Source organism: Babylonia areolata, chromosome 8, assembly GCF_041734735.1.
Source record: "Babylonia areolata isolate BAREFJ2019XMU chromosome 8, ASM4173473v1, whole genome shotgun sequence".
Lineage (NCBI taxonomy): Eukaryota > Metazoa > Mollusca > Gastropoda > Neogastropoda > Buccinidae > Babylonia > Babylonia areolata.
Window position 1 is genome coordinate 10127810 of NC_134883.1, and position 17960 is coordinate 10145769.

The 17960-nt window shown below is 42.9% G+C and overlaps 1 protein-coding gene across 4 annotated transcripts in view; it reads right to left on the reverse strand.

The window, feature by feature from the left end:
• LOC143284535 (protein kinase C delta type-like) overlaps positions 1-16936 on the reverse strand; it is a 72884-nt gene extending 55948 nt beyond the window's left edge. For 2 of the 4 annotated variants that reach the window (XM_076591279.1, XM_076591277.1), the window contains exon 1: positions 10901-11302. The gene's annotated coding sequence lies outside the window, so the exon portion shown is untranslated. Of the gene's footprint in view, positions 1-10900; positions 11304-16861 lie in introns of those variants that run through there. The other 2 variants (XM_076591278.1, XM_076591280.1) reach the window with 2 other exon arrangements.
• Between the last annotated feature and the right edge of the window lie 1024 nt (positions 16937-17960).

A 17960-nucleotide genomic window follows, 5' to 3' on the forward strand; every position in this document is an offset into this window, starting at 1 on the left:
TGCTAATGACAGCCGACATAACCTGGACATCAGAGTCAATGTGCTGCAGCTGAAGATCGCTCAGAGAGAGAGGGGTGGGGAGACAGACAGAGAGAGAGAGAGAGAGGGAGGGAGAGAGAGAGAGAGGGAGGGAGAGAGAGAGAGAGAGAGAGAGGGAGAGGGAGGGAGAGAGAGAGAGAGAGAGGGAGAGAGAGAGAGAGAGAGAGAGGGAGGGAGAGAGAGAGAGAGAGCGCGCGAGAGAATGTGTATGTGTGTGTGCGTGCGGTTGTGTGTGTGTCTTCAGTTTAGTTTAACGTCTTTTTACTGTTTAGTGATATTAGACGGCTACAAAAAAGAAAAGAAAAGAAAAAGTATGTGTGCATAGGAGATGAGGCGTGGGGTACATGAGAAGAGGTGGTGGGAAGACTACAGTGAATAGTGGAAACGAAGAGCTGCGAAGGACTGTACTAACAGTGAATTAAAACATGAATTACAGCAGTGAGTTACACATCTACATAACAGTAAAAAAAAAGAAAAAAAAAAGAAAAAAAAAGAGCACAATAGTGATAACAAAAACGTGATCAGTCAAAGGTAGATAGTGTGTGTGTGTGTGTTGTGTGTGTGTGTGTAATGACAATTTATGTTCAGATGCCCACCCACCCGGTACCCACACCTTTTTCTCTCTCACCACTTCACTCCCTCTCTCTTTCTCCCTCTCCAAACTATTTCTTTGTGCTACAAATGTCACAGACTTGCTAACGCCATCACATACATTCTTTCTGCTTATCTGTCTGTAAGTCTCCCCCTCCTCCCTCCCCCCCTCTCTCTTCATATCACTGCTCGAAGCTATTGAATTAATACCCACATCTCAAACTCATTAATAATATCAGAAGAACTGACTATACGACAACACATTAATCGCAGATGTTCATAATATTCTCTGTCTGTTAGTATATTAGTCTGTCTGTCTGTCTGTCTGACCCTTTCTCTCTCTCTCCCTCTCTCTCTGTGTCTCTCTCTCACATATCATGGCTCAGAGCTATTAATACCTCCATCTCAAACTCATAAATCATATTAGAGGAACTGACTCTACGACGACAAAATAATCGTGGATGTTCAACTTCACTGTCTGTCTGTTTGTCTGACTGTCTGTTTGTCAGTGTCTCTCGCTCTGTCGCTCTCTCTATTTTCTCATATATCTTTTATTTTTCGCTGCAAAAATATCAATACTTCACCATTTACGAATAACAACCGACATATATTCGATGGTTTACCCCAACTCTCTCTCTCTCTCTCTTTCAAATAATAATCCAGTGCATACAATATTTGATTATTGATAAATGTTTTGTCCTAATCCGGCTTCCCCCGTCCCGCCTCTCACACACACCCTTCCCATATTATGTTTTTTCTTTCTCCAATCACTGACACTCACCCTCTCCATTTTGCATTTTGTACTCATCTTTTCCACATTCTGTTCTGTCTCTCTCTCTCTTCCTTTCTTGGTCCCCTCCCCCTTGCCCCCCCCCCTCCCCTCCACCTCATCCGTCCCCCTTTTCATTCGAATATACAGAAATGGCGATTTCTAATTAATAATAACAATCATCATTATGATAGAAATGATAATAATCCAAATAATAATAATAATAATCATATCATTTATTTTCAGTCTAATATCATCATCTTAGATGAACAGACTTTAAATAAATAAACGAGTCTCTCTCTCTCTCTCTCTCTGTGTGTGTGTGTGTGTGTGTGTGTGTGTGTGTGTGTGTGTGTGTGTGTGTGTGTGTGTGTGTCACACACAAACACACTCTCTCTCTGTCTCTCCAGGAGCCAATGGTCTGAAGTAACGAAACGATCACGTGTGTGGACCCGATGTGTCTGGAGAGTCATTTAAAAACACAGTTCCTGCCCTCTCCCTTCACCAACCCTCTCCCCAAACTGGAAACCCACAGGTATCAGTCGAAAGAAATGTCAGAATGCGTAAAGCGCTCTACGTATTTCAGTAAGTGATATTGTTAACCCGTTCAACCATGGGCAGCTGGCTTCCACACCATACCGATGCAGCAAAAAACAAAAACAAACCAAACAAACAAAAAACCAACAACCAAAAAACCCAACCAAAAACATAGAAAATAGATTGCTTCCCCTCTAATTTTTATATGTGGACACATCCAGAAATGCCCTACATGTTCCTTTCTCTTAGGGTTTATGCATGAGTATGAACATGAAAACTATTTCAATGAGACAAAGTTCGAAACCAGAGCAATGCTCGGGCGCATGGTTCAATGAGTTAATATCATCGATCATCTGCCATGTTCATCGAATTTTTTCACAGTCATATTTAAGGAGATTATACTACTGATATCGTAAATAGCCTGTCAAATACATCTATTCTTTTATCAGCTGTGTTGTAGCGTATGTATTTGTTTTTATTGCGCTCGTAATACTTTGAATTCTTTTAAAACATTATCTTCTTACAGAGGAAGCCATTCATTACTAAGAATGAACAAATAGAATCTATATCGGTCGAGAACGCTCTTCTGTCACATATGCATGTGTGTGTGTGTGTGTGTGTGTGTGTGTGTGTGTGTGTGTGTATGGGGTAGGGGGTAAGGTGGGAGAATGGTGAAGAAGTGCATCTGCCAATAGAGAGAGTCTGTGACAGTCAGGGTTCGAATCCCGCTGTCGCCCTTTCTCCCAAGTTTGACTGGAAAGTCAAACCGTGCGTCTCGTCATTCGGATGAGATTATAAACCGTGTGCAGCACGCACTTGGTGCACTGAAAAAGAACCTGTGGCACCAACAGTGTTGTCCTCTGGCAAAATTATGTTGCAGAAATCCACTCACTCAGGGCCTGACTAAGCGCGTTGGATTATGCTGCTGGTCAGGCATCTACCTAGCAGGTGTGGTGTAGCGTATATGGATTTGTCTGAACGCAGTGACGCCTTGAAAAATCTGAGCTGAAACTGAAACACTGAAATTGTGTGTGTGTGTGTGTGTGTGTGTGTGTGTGTGTGTGTGTGTGTGTGTGTGTGTGCAACGATTCTACTGTCATCACATTAAAGCAGACGCTACAATTAGCACTACCACTATCACTTGAACTGCTCTTACCAACTCCCTCTGACCGTAATTCATATGCGTGTGTCCTTTCTTTTATTTAATGTCTATCTGCAATTACGATTTCAGAGAAAAGGCCCACAACTCACTCTGCTCACCCCCCGCTAGCCCTACATCTCGTCATTTTCTTCCTAATTAAGTCTGTCCATTCGCCCACATCCACTGCCTGTTTATACTGTGAGTGAGTGAGTGTGTGTCCGTGTGTGTGTGTGTGTGTGTGTGTGTGTGTGTGTGTGTGTGTGCTCGCACGTACGTACGTGCTTGAATACGAGTTTACGTAACTAACTGACTGACTGTCCGTTTATCGGCAGCCAACCATTCTTCGCAGACACACTAAACCGATTTTCTTCAAGTCAGTGCTGACCATCAGCTGACGATAACTTTGCTATCTGATGAAAACGATAATCACGTTGACTTTCATCTTGGCTCAAGGTACAATGACAAAGACAATGCTTCAACAAATTTGCAAATTCCTTACCATCTGATGTAATGACACTTCACAATGTTGACACTCAAAGATGCCACCTGGACTTTCAGTAAGTTGAAAAGCCACGGTCACAGCAAGCACAAAATTCAGCCGAAAAAACAAACAAAAAATCCCATAAATTGTTAAAATCATTTTGTTGTGACCAGTTTTCAAGTTTGTCCACTTTTGAAATCAAACGAAAAATATCTGTCGAACTGTCAACCTTATTTCAAGATCATAAGGTTAAGATTGAAAGAAAGAAAAATTACTGAAAAAGTGAAATATAAAAAGACATTAAGCGAGATAGATTATAAGTAAGGTAGACAGTAAGAACGAAGGACAAAAGACTTTAGGGTATATAGTAATATAAAGAAAGAAAAACAAAGACAACACAAAGAAAGAAAAAAAGAAAGAAAGAAAAGAAGAAGCGGGAAAAAATAAATGCATGAAAAGAAAAAAAAAAAAGAGAGAGAGAGAGAGAGAGAGAGAGAGAGAGAGAGAGAGAGAGAGAGAGAGAGAGATTGAAGTAACAAGGGAAAGAAAAGATGAAACTAATGTAAACAACTCTTGAGACGTTTTGAAAAGTTCTTTTGAAAGAAGGTTTTTATTCTGGGGGAAAGTGCACGGGGTATGAATCACGTGACACTGAAAAGGCAAGATCATCCAAGAATATTGTAATTCCTGTTTTACTCCTTTAATAGGAAAACGAACTAACACAATACACTTTGAAGCTTGTGTTAAAAAAAAAAAAAAAAACACGCAAAAAATACATCAACAACAAAAACAAAAACCAACAACAACAACAAAACAACAACCAATAACCTTTGTAAAAGCAAGTGTTCCATTTCACTTGCACGAAGGTCGAGCAAGGTCACTGATTTTCTTTACCGTTGTTGTTGATTCACTGATAGTTTGTTGACAATGGTCGGCAACATTAGACTTTCAGAAAATTCTAATGCTGTACGATTGTATAATGTCAAGGAGACAAATTTCGTTGGGTGCTAGTTTTTTTGTTTTTGTTTTTGTTTTGTTGTCAGAATTGGAAATTAAATTATATGGCTTGGCCGTCTTGTTTCCCTGTTTTGCAGCGGCAGCAGGTGCTGACACCACTTGCCCTTTACGATCCTTTCTTTGCGCTGTCTTGACTTGTGAGCTGTGCGCGCGCAGGTGATGCATGCACGCTTTTAACAGCTGTGAAAACAAGTCATCTCCCTTGTGACTCTGGTTCCAGCTCTGGGTTATAAGGCCATCTGCTCCCATGAAATGCACAAGAAACACACGTCGCTCTCTTCTGCCACCATTGATTTTCTGAAACGAGGGAAGAGAGGGAAGAAGAGGGTGAAAGAAGAGGATGAGGGGAGGAGAAGGAGGTAGAGAAGAAGAAAAGAGGATGAGCGACGCTCATTACATATTTGTGCACATGTGTATGATTGCGTATGGGAAAGAAGCAATGTTCGTTTTTCGTTACAGGCGGCAAGTCGTATTCACATTGTGTTCACATTGTATTCACGCATGCACTGAAGATAGTGACAGAGGAAGAGAGGCAGATAGTGAAAACAACAAGTCTAAAAGGAAACAGCAGAGGAGGTAACTGCTGTACCGACTATCTCGGCTGGAAAGTGATTATACTAAAGAGTGTTTTGCCCAAGTTACACCCCCACTCTGTCAGCCAAGAGTAGAGGGCTTCAGGACTGTCGGCGTTGGGAAAAAGGAGTACCAACAGCACCAGGTGTTGCCAGGCGGTCACCCTCCCAAGTACTAACCGGGCCCGACGTTGCTTAATTTCGGCAATCAGTACTAAAACTGGTGTTGTCAACATGGTATGGGCGTCAGCGAACGACGATATTTAAAAAGGCAAACTAAGAATGCACTTGAAATGCCCAAACCATATATTCCGAATGGTGATTGAAAATTGAGCACTTGAAATGCCCAAACCATATATTTTGAATGGTGATTGAAAATTGAGAGAAAAAACAAACAAACCAACCCAAACAAACAAAAAATACAGAATAGTGTGATAGTCCCGGAACAAATGCTTCCAAAAACCTCAACCGACTCAGAAAGTCATTACAGACATGACTTCTTGCTACAGATCGACAGTGCAAAAACAAGACTTTTATATCCTTGCAATTTGGAGTCCAGATTCTGCCTCGTTTGCCACAGTCACGCTCCGCTTCAAACCTGTTATTCCTGATCTATATACTCTTTGTAAAGCCTACATAATTCTTATTCCTGATCTATATACCCTGTAAAGCCTACATATCATTCCTGATCTATATACTCTTTGTAAAGCCTACATATTATTCCCGATCTATACACTCTCTGTAAAGCCTACATATTCCTGATCTGTATACTCTTTTTCAAGCCTACATATTATTCCTGATCTATATACTCTCTGTAAAGCCTACATAATTCTTATTCCTGATCTATATACTCTGTAAAGCCTACATATTATTCCTGATCTATACACTCTCTGTAAAGCCTACATATTATTCCTGATCTATACACTCTCTGTAAAGCCTACATAATATTCCTGATCTATATAGTCTCTGTAAAGCCTACATAATATTCCTGATCTATATACTCTCTGTAAAGCCTCCATAATATTCCTGATCTATATACTCTCTGTAAAGCCTACATATTATTCCTGATCGATATACTCTCTGTAAAGCCTACATATCGTTCCTGATCTGTACACTCTTTATAAAGCCTACATATTATTCCTGATTTATATACTCTCTGTAAAACCTACATATTATTCCTGATCTATACACTCTCTGTAAAGCCTACATATTATTCCTGATCTATACACTCTCTGTAAAGCCTACATAATATTCCTGATCTATATAGTCTCTGTAAAGCCTACATAATATTCCTGATCTATATACTCTCTGTAAAGCCTCCATAATATTCCTGATCTATATACTCTCTGTAAAGCCTACATATTATTCCTGATCGATATACTCTCTGTAAAGCCTACATATCGTTCCTGATCTGTACACTCTTTATAAAGCCTACATATTATTCCTGATTTATATACTCTCTGTAAAACCTACATATTATTCCTGATCTATACACTCTCTGGAAAGCCTACATATTATTCCTGATCTATACACTCTCTGTAAAGCCTACATAATATTCCTGATCTATATAGTCTCTGTAAAGCCTACATAATATTCCTGATCTATACACTCTCTGTAAAGCCTACATAATTCTTATTCCTGATCTATATACTCTGTAAAGCCTACATATTATTCCTGATCTATACACTCTCTGTAAAGCCTACATATTATTCCTGATCTATACACTCTCTGTAAAGCCTACATATTATTCCTGATTTATATACTCTCTGTAAAACCTACATATTATTCCTGATCTATATACTCTCTGTAAAACCTACATATTATTCCTGATCTATATACTCTCTGTAAAGCCTACATATTATTCCTGATCTATATACTCTCTGTAAAACCTACATATCATTCCTGATCTATATACTCTCTGTAAAGCCTACATATTATTCCTGATCTATATACTCTCTGTAAAGCCTACATATTATTCCTGATCTATATAGTCTCTGTAAAGCCTACATAATATTCCTGATCTATATAGTCTCTGTAAAGCCTACATAATATTCCTGATCTATATACTCTCTGTAAAGCCTACATATTATTCCTGATCGATATACTCTCTGTAAAGCCTACATATCGTTCCTGATCTGTACACTCTTTATAAAGCCTACATATTATTCCTGATCTATATACTCTCTGTAAAGCCTACAAATTATTCCTGATCTGTATACTCTCTGTAAAGCCTACATATTATTCCTGATCTGTATACTCTCTGTAAAGCCTACATATTATTCCTGATCTATATACTCTCTGTAAAGCCTCCATAATATTCCTGATCTATATACTCTCTGTAAAGCCTACATATTATTCCTGATCTATACACTCTCTGTAAAGCCTACATATTATTCCTGACCTATATACTCTTTGTAAAGCCTACATATTATTCCTGATCTATATACTCTCTGTAAAGCCTACATAATTCTTATTCCTGATCTATATACTCTCTGTAAAGCCTACATATTATTCCTGATCTATACACTCTCTGTAAAGCCTACATATTATTCCTGACCTATATACTCTTTGTAAAGCCTACATATTATTCCTGATCTATATACTCTCTGTAAAGCCTACATAATTCTTATTCCTGATCTATATACTCTCTGTAAAGCCTACATATTATTCCTGATCTATACACTCTGTAAAGCCTAAATATTATCCCTGATCTATATACTCTCTGTAAAGCCTCCATAATATTCCTGATCTATATACTCTCTGTAAAGCCTACATATTATTCCTGAGCGATATACTCTCTGTAAAGCCTACAAATTATTCCTTATCTGTATACTCTTTGTAAAGCCTACATATGTAATATCGACGAACTATCCCACAAGACAGTGGTGGAGAACATTTTGATTGTGAAAGATCGTTACAGTGATTTATAATTGTTGATATGTTGTTATTATTATTATCATCATCATCATCATCATTATCGTCATCCTCCTCCTCATTATTAGTGTTATTACTATGATGATGATGATGAGTAGTGGTAGTAGTAGTGGTGGCGGTGGTGGTAGTGGTGGTGGTGGTAGTAGTATCTATCATTATAATTATCATTATCATCATTTAAAAAAATGTGTCGTTGTTTTCGGTTTTGTTGCTGCTGTTGTTATTTGTCTCTCTTATCCTCTCGAGGTGAGCCTGGATAAGAAGCATCATCAACCACACAGTTAACATACTTTGTGACGGAAGCCACTTTAAATACAAGTAAAACACATTTTTAAGTATATAATGATATTCTGGAAACGAATATATGACAACGCATAATACACTATTGTATGCATTTTGCATCCTAAAGGAAGAGCATGAACCATCGTTTTTGCTAAAACAAAAAAGGTACTTGAAAAAAAAAAAGGTACCGAGACACACCGTCGTTTCTTCTACACAATTTTAATTGAATATCGGTATTGCCTTGAAAATCATCATCATCATGCTTAATATGTGTTATATTTGTACAGAGTCTGGCGGTATTTGCATATCTGGCTTCGTGATCAGTCACACACGTTCACTTCTCCTTTGGGAATACGTGCTCTTCGTACAAGTGAGCTTAGCAAGTGCTTGTGTACAACGACCATTCTTCCTCACCTCCGACCTTTTCCTCGCGCGTGCGAATTCCACAGCGAGAGAGAGAGAGAGAGAGAGAGAGGGGGGAGGGAAGAGGGGTGGGGGTGGGGGTTAGGAGGGGGCTAGAAGTAGAGTGATAAAGAGAAGAGGGGAAATAAGGGAAGAGAAATATTCCATGGCATATTCGTTTGTCATTTTCGCTCCCTCTTCACACACACACACACACACACGCACACACACACACAGATGCACACACGCACACACACACACGCACAAACACACACACACACAGATACACACACACACACAACTGATGACGCTTTCCTCGCGAAACCCTTTCAGGAAATAGCCTTTCCTCTCCTTTGGTTTCTCTCTTTCTTTCTTTCTTTCTTTCTTTATAAAGGTGAGAACCGAAATAACGTCTGCCTTCTGGACCTAGAATATTCCAGCAGGGCAGCGTTGGAGTGTTTGTTCAAAAGCTAAAATAAATGAATAAATAGACAAAACAAAATAAAAACATTACCACAGTAGTTCATGCTGAATTGTACAAATGATCGATGGAATTAAAGTCAAGAAATTAAACAGAAAGAGAGAAGAAAAAAAAAAGCAAACACACGAAAAACTAAAGAAGGACATAGAGAAATAATGAAGAAAGGAGAATACTAGAAAGAAAATATCAATCATTCACAGGAAAAAAAGTAAGAAAGAAAGAAAGAAGCAAACAAACTGAGAGATTAACAAATATTAATTTTAGAAAATACGAAATAGCTCAGTTGGCCTCTCTACTTTTTTCAGGACTGGTAGTGGAGCTTATGTTTATAACCCTGAAATATACTGAACTAAATATATTGTAGTCTTTAACGTTAAATAACATGAAACAGCCATAGAACGAAACAGACGCACACACACACACACACACGCGCGCGCACGTACATACATACATACATGTGTGTGCGCTGACGGGCAATCTAAAGGACAAACATACTCTGTGTATCAAACTATCGAATGTGACGAATTTCCTGACACACTGTCAACCATATCCACTGAGTATGTAAATTGTTCACATAACTTTGGAGTGAAAAGCAGCTTTGCTTTTGGAAAACAAAAACAGTACATGGCAAAAAACAAAACAAAAACAAACCCAGAATGATTCCAACACACAGACAACTTCATGGTGAAAGTAAATCCATTTTGACAGAGACATTATTGAGTCTGTCTGCCTATCTTTCAGTCTTTCTCATTTCGGGATTCTTCTTCTTCTTCTTCTTCTCTCTCTCAAGACAAGCAACCGGTTGAACAGATATACATCCAGTAACAATGCATCAGCACACAACTCGGCAGAGACGAATAATTAGCTATTACTTTTTGTTAATTAATGCCAGTACACCGCCTCAGTTAGACAAAATAATCGGTCGCGCAATGGCAGCTCTGTTGTAAAGTTCTGTTATTATACGGCAAGTAATAAACCCTAATGAGAGTCTGCGTTGCTGTCACTTTTCTCCACCACAATACTTGTATGAATCACTCCAAGCAAAAGTACGAACAACAGCAGTTGACAAAACGACCCGGAATTATTGGTCTTGCAGAATCAGATCAGATCGACCCAAAAGTCAACGGGCATTCCGAGGATGAATAATTCATGCTGTCAGACGCGTACTTTTGAATTCACAGAACTAAAGACGACAAGCATCTTTTGTGTAACTTGAACAAGTAGCCTACGCCCACATATAAGACTGTTTGACAGATCAAAATTGAAAACTCCGAGACAGTCACAAAAGCTGAAGTAGTCTTACAACTGCATCACAGCTGCTGTATCATTCATGCATTTAACTATTTGTCAACAGTAAATGTATATCTGAGAACAAGGACCATGTCAGGTTTTTAGGTCAGCGTAGCAATTATATTCGCGTTTGTTTGTTTGTTTTTCTTTCATTTTATGTGTATTTGTTTGGTCCTGTGTTTGTTTGCTTGCTTTGTTTTTCTTTCATTTTACTTGTTTGTTCCTGTGTTTGTTTGCTTGTGCATTCGCTTGTTCAATCGTTTACCTGGTTTCGCAGGCGATTTAGAATGGACACGTTGAATATCTCCCCCTCAAAAAAGAAGAAGATAATAACAATGATTCTCCGTCGTTACAGGGTACCTACCTTACTTCCTCCTGGCCCCGTCCAGCAAAAGCCCTGGTCACACAGCACGGTGCAGAGCTGCCAGTCTGTCCGCCTGTCCGCAGCGGAATACACTCCCCCAGCTCTCTGTGCCTGAAGCCACCACACACACCACACACACCCCGCCACGCATTAACTGTGGGTGCGGTCCGCGAGGCCTGTCCTAACGATCCCCTCGGAAACTTGGCTGTTTTACTTCTCACCTTTCCATCGTTCAATTAGAGTGTTATTTCCTTTTCCCCTGTGCCCGGTCAGGTTTGTGTGTCAGAGGACAAAGCTGCAGCTAGCTGCCACGTGAAATGCTGCCAGGAGACGAATGCCACCGGAGAAACATTCTGGGAGAATCAGGTGCAGAGAAAGCGGCGCGCGCGCTCATAGGTCGAGAGAGAGGATACGTGCGTGTGACACAGTACTGTTGCAGCTAATGCACGGGTGCTGCAGTGTCACGAGCTGTAAAGTCGGGATGGGACACACACACACACACACACACAAAGAGAGAGAGAGAGAGAGAGAGAGAGAGAGAGGTTACTAATTACTATGGCAACATGTATGGACTCACTGACACAGGAACACAGAGCTAGAGAGAACACAGAGAGAAAAGACAGAGGCAATGACAGCGACAGAAACTGGCATGGCAAAAGAAAGAGAAACACACACACACACACACACACACACACACACACACACACACAGAGAGAATGAATGAATGAATGAATGAATGAATCTTTATTTTCCAACGGTGAAGATATTAGCACTTTGGCCGACTTACACATCTGCCGTTGTTCTAAGAGACACACAAACAGAGAGAGAGAGAGAGAGAGGGAGAGAGAGGTTACTAATCACTATGGCAACCTGTATGAACTCCCACCATCTGCAATGTGAAATCTCAAACTCCTATCTTTCTCTCCTCGCTCATGCAAAATTGTGAGGACATAAGGTATGGTTGTTTCAAAGAAGCTGCAAATGTACCCCAGTAGAAAACAAACCCATTTCATACATCACGTGCCAGCAAAAGAACAGACGGGGAAGAAGGGACAGTGGTCAAGGAATTCAACCCCTTAGAACTTCAATCCTCTTTCCTCTTCTTCTTTCGTGGGCTGCAACTCCCACGTTCACTCGTTATGTACACGAGTGGGCTTTTACGTGTATGATGACCGCGTTTACCCAGCCATGTAGGCAGCCATACTCCGTTTTCGCGGGTTAAACACTCCTCTTTTGACAGACCAGGCTCCTTCTCACACGGGCAGACATCCAGGGCATACACCCTCCAACAACTTGACCTGAAGGCCGTCAGCCAGCAAGTCTTGAAAACCAACGATACATCGATAGTTGTCCTGTCTTCGTTCTTTTATTTTACAGGGAATACAGTCCAAAGTCATTCTGACACAAAGAAGCAAACGTAACCCCATACCATACAATGTAACTTAATGAAATACCTTCCTCTGCGACAACGCTCAGAGCCAGTTCAGGTTGGTAAAGTGTAAATAAAATGCAGAGAGTGCATGAAAGAATTGATCTGACAACAGGTCAGGAATCTGGAAGTTCTCTCTAAGACCCGTGTTTTGAAAAGACAAGAACCCCTCTCTCTGGGCAGCCGAACTTTAGGAGGATCTTCCACAGACCACGGCGGTACACCAGGCCGAAGGCCTTAGACAGGTCTACAAAGACCAAGTGGAGCTCTTTGTTCTGTTCACAGCAGTTCTCTTGCATCTGGCGTACGGCAGACACCATGTCACATGTTCCCCTGCCTGAGCGGAAGCCAGCACTGTGCTTCAGGGATGACTGTGTTGGAGACATGGTCAGCAGTCTGTTCAGTATGATGCGGGCCAAGATCTTGCCGGCGATGCAGAGGAGAGAGATTCCACGGTGGTTATCGCAGGATGTTTTGTCTCCCTTCCGTTTGTAAATGTGGACAATTGAAGCATCCTTGAAATCCTGGGGGACTCCCCCCCCCCTTTCCCACATAGACTGGAACAAGGCGGTCAGCTGGTCTGTCAGCAACTCGCCTCCACACTGGCAGCCTGGATTCCATCCGCTCCTGGTGCTTTTCCTGACGTTGTCAGCTTCAGGGCCTTCCGGGTCTCGGCCTTGGTGGGAGGGGCAGCTAGCGAGTCACTGACTGGTAGCTGTGGGAGGGCTGCAATAACCTCGTCAGATACGGACGAGTCCCTGCTGAGGAGGGTGTTGAAGTGCTCTGCCCAGCGGGCAAGGATGTCTTTCTTGTCTGTCAGGAGAGTGGTCTGGTCCAAGGCTCGGACAGGGGTTGATCCGGTGACTCTCGGCCCACACACAGCTCGGAGACCATCATGGAAGGTCTTCATGTCGTGAGCATCAGCAGCGGACTGAAGCTCTTCGGACTTTCTATCCCAACAGGTGTTCTTCATCTCACGCAGCCTCTTCTGTACGAGTTGCCTGGTTTGCAAGAACTGGTCCTTTTTCCTCTGGCAGTCTTTATTGGAAATGTGATCCTGATGACACATATGCAGTGTGTTCAGGAGTTTGGAGATTCCAGAGTCGTTCTCGTCAAACCAGTCTTTGTGGCTCCTCTGTACAAAGCCGAGTATGTCAGCTGCTGATGTGTACACAGCATTTCTAAAGGTGCTTCATACCTCTTCTACATCAGTCGATGCAGGAATTTCTTGGAGAGCTGCTTGGATTTGCTGCTGCAGCACGCCCTTGGTGATAGGGAGGCGGTGAATGTTCAGCTTCCTAGGGGGTTTCTGCCAGGCTGGTTGGAGCTTGCGTGCAAGTCTGATGTTCATCTTGCTGCGTACCAGACGATGGTCCGACCAACAGACTGCTCCTCTCATGCATCGTGTAATGGAAACATCACCTCTGTCCCTCTGCCGGACAATCACATAGTCCAGCATGTGCCATTACTTGGAGCGGGGGTGCATCCCTGTGTTCTTGTACTTGTCCGCTTGTTGGAAGAGGGTGTTGGTGATGGTCAGTCCATGCTGCGCGCAGAGCGAGAGCAAAAGCAGTCCGTTGGAGTTGCACTTTCCAGTGTCGTGCTGTCCCAGGACTTTTGGCCACGAGGAGAAGTCCACGCCGACGCGTGCATTGAAATCCCGAAGGATGATAAGCCTGTCCTTTCTGTCTACCGCTGAAATGGTGCCGCTGAGCTCCTCGTAGAAAGCTTCTTTGATGTCATCAGGGTTGTTCATCGTCGGGGCATAGCAGCTGATGACTGTGGAGAAGCGATCATCGGACAGTTTCAGACGCAGGGTCATCAGCCTATCGTTTATCCCACGTGGAAGGCTGTCAAGCTGTCGTGCAAGTTTGGTTCGTATGGCAATGCCCACGCCTGAGGTTCTTGGGGTGCCATCTGGCTTCCCAATGCAATAGAAGGTGTAGCCCCCTCCAACTTCCTCCAGCTGGGTTTCACCGGCAAACCTGGTTTCGCTCAGGGCTGCTATGTCCACCTGGTTGCGATCAAACATTCTAGCAATGAGCGCTGTGCGCCTTTCTGGTCTGTCGTCTCTGTCTAAAAGGGTGCGAACATTCCAGGCACCCAGAGTCAGGGCATGACTCCTGGTTCTTTTCTTCTGTTGTCTTCGACCGCTAGTGTTGGATGTCCAAGTAGGTGCGGTTTCCTACTAGGTACTAGGCGAGGCAGTCTTTGTTTCGGGATCCTTTTATCTCCCCTTCCCCATGTGGGGAGAGCAGTGCTGTCCCTAAAAAAGGCTGTTCTGACACTGTGGGAGGATACGGGCGCCGCATCTGCCCCAGTTTACGGCGGACGACCATCACCCCACAGCCGCCTGCATGCAGTCGTGTCTAGGAACTGCCAGCAGCATCCTCTTCCTCTGCCTGTCCCTGTTACCACTTCTCCATCGCCGCAGGGCTTGGGAAAGCTGGGTGTTGAAGGGCTAGCTCGTCTTTCCGACATTAGCCTGGTTGCCTGACCAGCACAGGTGATTTTTTTAAAATTTTTTTAAATTTTTTTTATTTTAGCGAAGAGGAGTTGTGCAGTCCCTTCCCTACTCTCTCGCCTACCGATGCTCAGTCCCACAGGTAACTGCCACGTGTAGAACGGCCTCGGCAGGTGCAGGTTTTTTTCTTCGGAGTTCCGTCTCCTAGGAAGACTTCCAGCCAAGGATAAGAGCTCCCCCTGCCCTTTGGTCATCCTCTTCCGCCTTCACAGACGTTGGGAAAGGTTTCCTCCTCCGCCTGGTCCGTCGTTGGGAGACTTCACATGCGGCAGGTAGTACTGGGTTACATGGCACCAGTAGCAAGGGCTATGCCCCTGACCTGACCCACCCAAATTTCATTTGTAACGGTATCACAAAGATGTTTCAGATAATAAGTAAAAAAACAGGTCAGTTTAAACGGGGCCATGGCCAAAATGACCTGCTTTGAAAATAGAAAACATGTTAATTGCGCGCGCTCTCTCTCTCTCTTCTATCTCTGTGCCTCTCTCTCGCCCTCTCTTACATGTACACACATTCTCTTTCTCTCTCTGTAGCTGTCTGTCTGTCTCTCTTTCTAACTGACCTGCTCCGAAAATCGAAAACATGTTAATCGGGCTCTCTCTCTCTCTCTCTCTCTCATGTACAATTCTCTCTCTCTCTGTGCCTCTCTCTCGCTCTCTCTCACATGGACACACACACACACACACACACACACACACTCTCTCTCTCTCTCTCATATGCACACACACGCATACACACATACTATCTTTCTCTCCTTGGTTGTGGGTGGTAACTAAAAAGAGTCACATAAAAAAAATCTTACCAGATTCAGGTTCGGTTTAAAATGCACATAAAAAAGGATCCATCGCTGGCTGAAAGAGAAAGATAGGTACTGACCATTCTGCGTCTCTACCTTATGGTGTCTGTTACTAATTTCAAACAGTTGTGAGTGGAAGTCATGGTACACACCATTGCGCAAGGTAGGCAGGGGAACAAGACAATCGTATAACAAGTCCTGTCTTTGAATTATCAGCACATACGAGTCATTTGCCGATACCTTCACAGTCAAGTACCAAAAGGGTAACTAAGCCTACATGTAAGCTGAAACAAAACAGGACAGCGAATACGCAGAGTTGAAAAATAACAAAACACAAAACGAAAGATACAAGAGGGAGAAGAAACAGGAGTATTGGACAACTTGATGTGGTTTTGTTTGACAAGCACACACAACAAGCACATATAGGTTATGTTATGAATATTTGAACAGCGCATTACGAGACCAATAATAATCTATTACTCTTCCTATTACTATTGCTGCTACTGTTAGCATGCTGCGGCTGCTGCTGCAATCCTGTATTGCTTAAAATAAGCAGCTTTAGGCTACTTTCACGCTAAGCCCAGCCAGTTGCTGACAGCAGATGGCCGAGATCTGTGCGCACGTCATTTTTGCACTTTCCTGCCATGTATACTGACTGACAGTATCAGTATCTGACAGTAAGTGTTCACACTGGCCACCAGTCGTCTCCAGCCAGCAGTTATTTGTTGCGTGCAAACAAATGAGACGGGTGGCTGGTCCAAGGACGGAAGTCTTCAGTCCGATACAGCGTGATTCCCCCCAAAATATATATTTTTTTCGTCTGGAGAACGCCGGATCTGACAGCAACTGGCTGTGTCTGACTGAAGTGTGTTGCTGTGCCAGGCTGACGGCAGCTGGCTGTGTCTGACTGAAGTGTGTTGCTGTGTCAGGCTGACGGCAACTGGCTGTGTCTGACTGAAGTGTGTTGCTGTGTCAGGCTGACGGCAACTGGCTGTGTCTGACTGAAGTGTGTTGCTGTGTCAGGCTGACGCAACTGGCTGTGTCTGACTGAAGTGTGTTGCTGTGTCAGGCTGACGGCAACTGGCTGTGTCTGACTGAAGTGTGTTGCTGTGTCAGGCTGACGGCAACTGGCTGGGCTGAATGTGAACGTAGCCTTTTTACAAGGCACAAATGTCCATAGCCGTTCCACGATTTCCAGCAATAATCCAGGACCAGCGAAACAGGTTTTCCATACAAGCCAGAATCCACAACATTCTCTGCAACACAGGCAGCCTTGTTCCCGTTGCTGACTTCCATGTCTTTTATGTATCGTGCTAAATGATAATGGTTGTGCCGGGCAATTATTTTTAGAGACAAAGACGCACCCTCACGTCGCGTGCCGGCCCTCACATCGCGTGCTAGCCCTGCAGGCTTGCATGCACCTACACAGATTTCCATCGTGTTTATCAGCGAACTTTCATCACCTTGCAATCTCTCTCTCTCTCCACACACACACACACACACACTCAAGCATGCAAAGGTTTTTATAAGTTTAACTCGAAGGACGTTTTGGACGTTCTTAAACGTCATATTTTCCACATGCGTAAAGCTGTGTCATAAACTGGATTTTTTCTTTCTGCAGCGACGCGTGTGCACACACACAAACACACACACGCATACATACACACACAGAGCGAGCGAGCAACATAGAAAGACTGGGAGAGAGAGAGAGAGAGAGAGAGGCAGACAGACAGCCAGACAGACATAGACACAGACACAGAGAGAGACAGAGGAGAGACAGAGAGAGACAGAGAGGTGAGGAGGAGGAGGAGGAGACAGAGAAAGGGAAAAAGACACGAAGGCAGAAGAAAACAGCCATATCTTGAGTGACGATGGGTTTTGTATACTCATATTCGTAAACATGAATTACAAACATTATATAACTGTACTAAATACGAACAAATTTGAAATTACGACCAAAAACAAATCCTTTCTATAAACATTACGTAGTTGTCAGCTCTTACTTTCAAATCTGAAGCTGCTGTGCTCGGAAAACAAAACCAGAAGCCCCCCCCCCCCCCCGCCCACACACACACACCCTCCCAACAACAACAAAAACCAACCAACCAACCAACAAACAAAAAACCAGAAAAAAGACCCAACACATCTTTGAAAGGCACGCTACAAAGACAGAAAAGAGAACCAACTGTACAGAGCCAGCCAGATCTTGCGTTCTTTCTCTTGCTGTATTCTTTTTATCCTCTCTTTCTCTCTTTCTCTCCCTGCGCTTTTTCCCTTTTTTCCCTTGCCCCCTGGCAGTGACTTGCAGTGT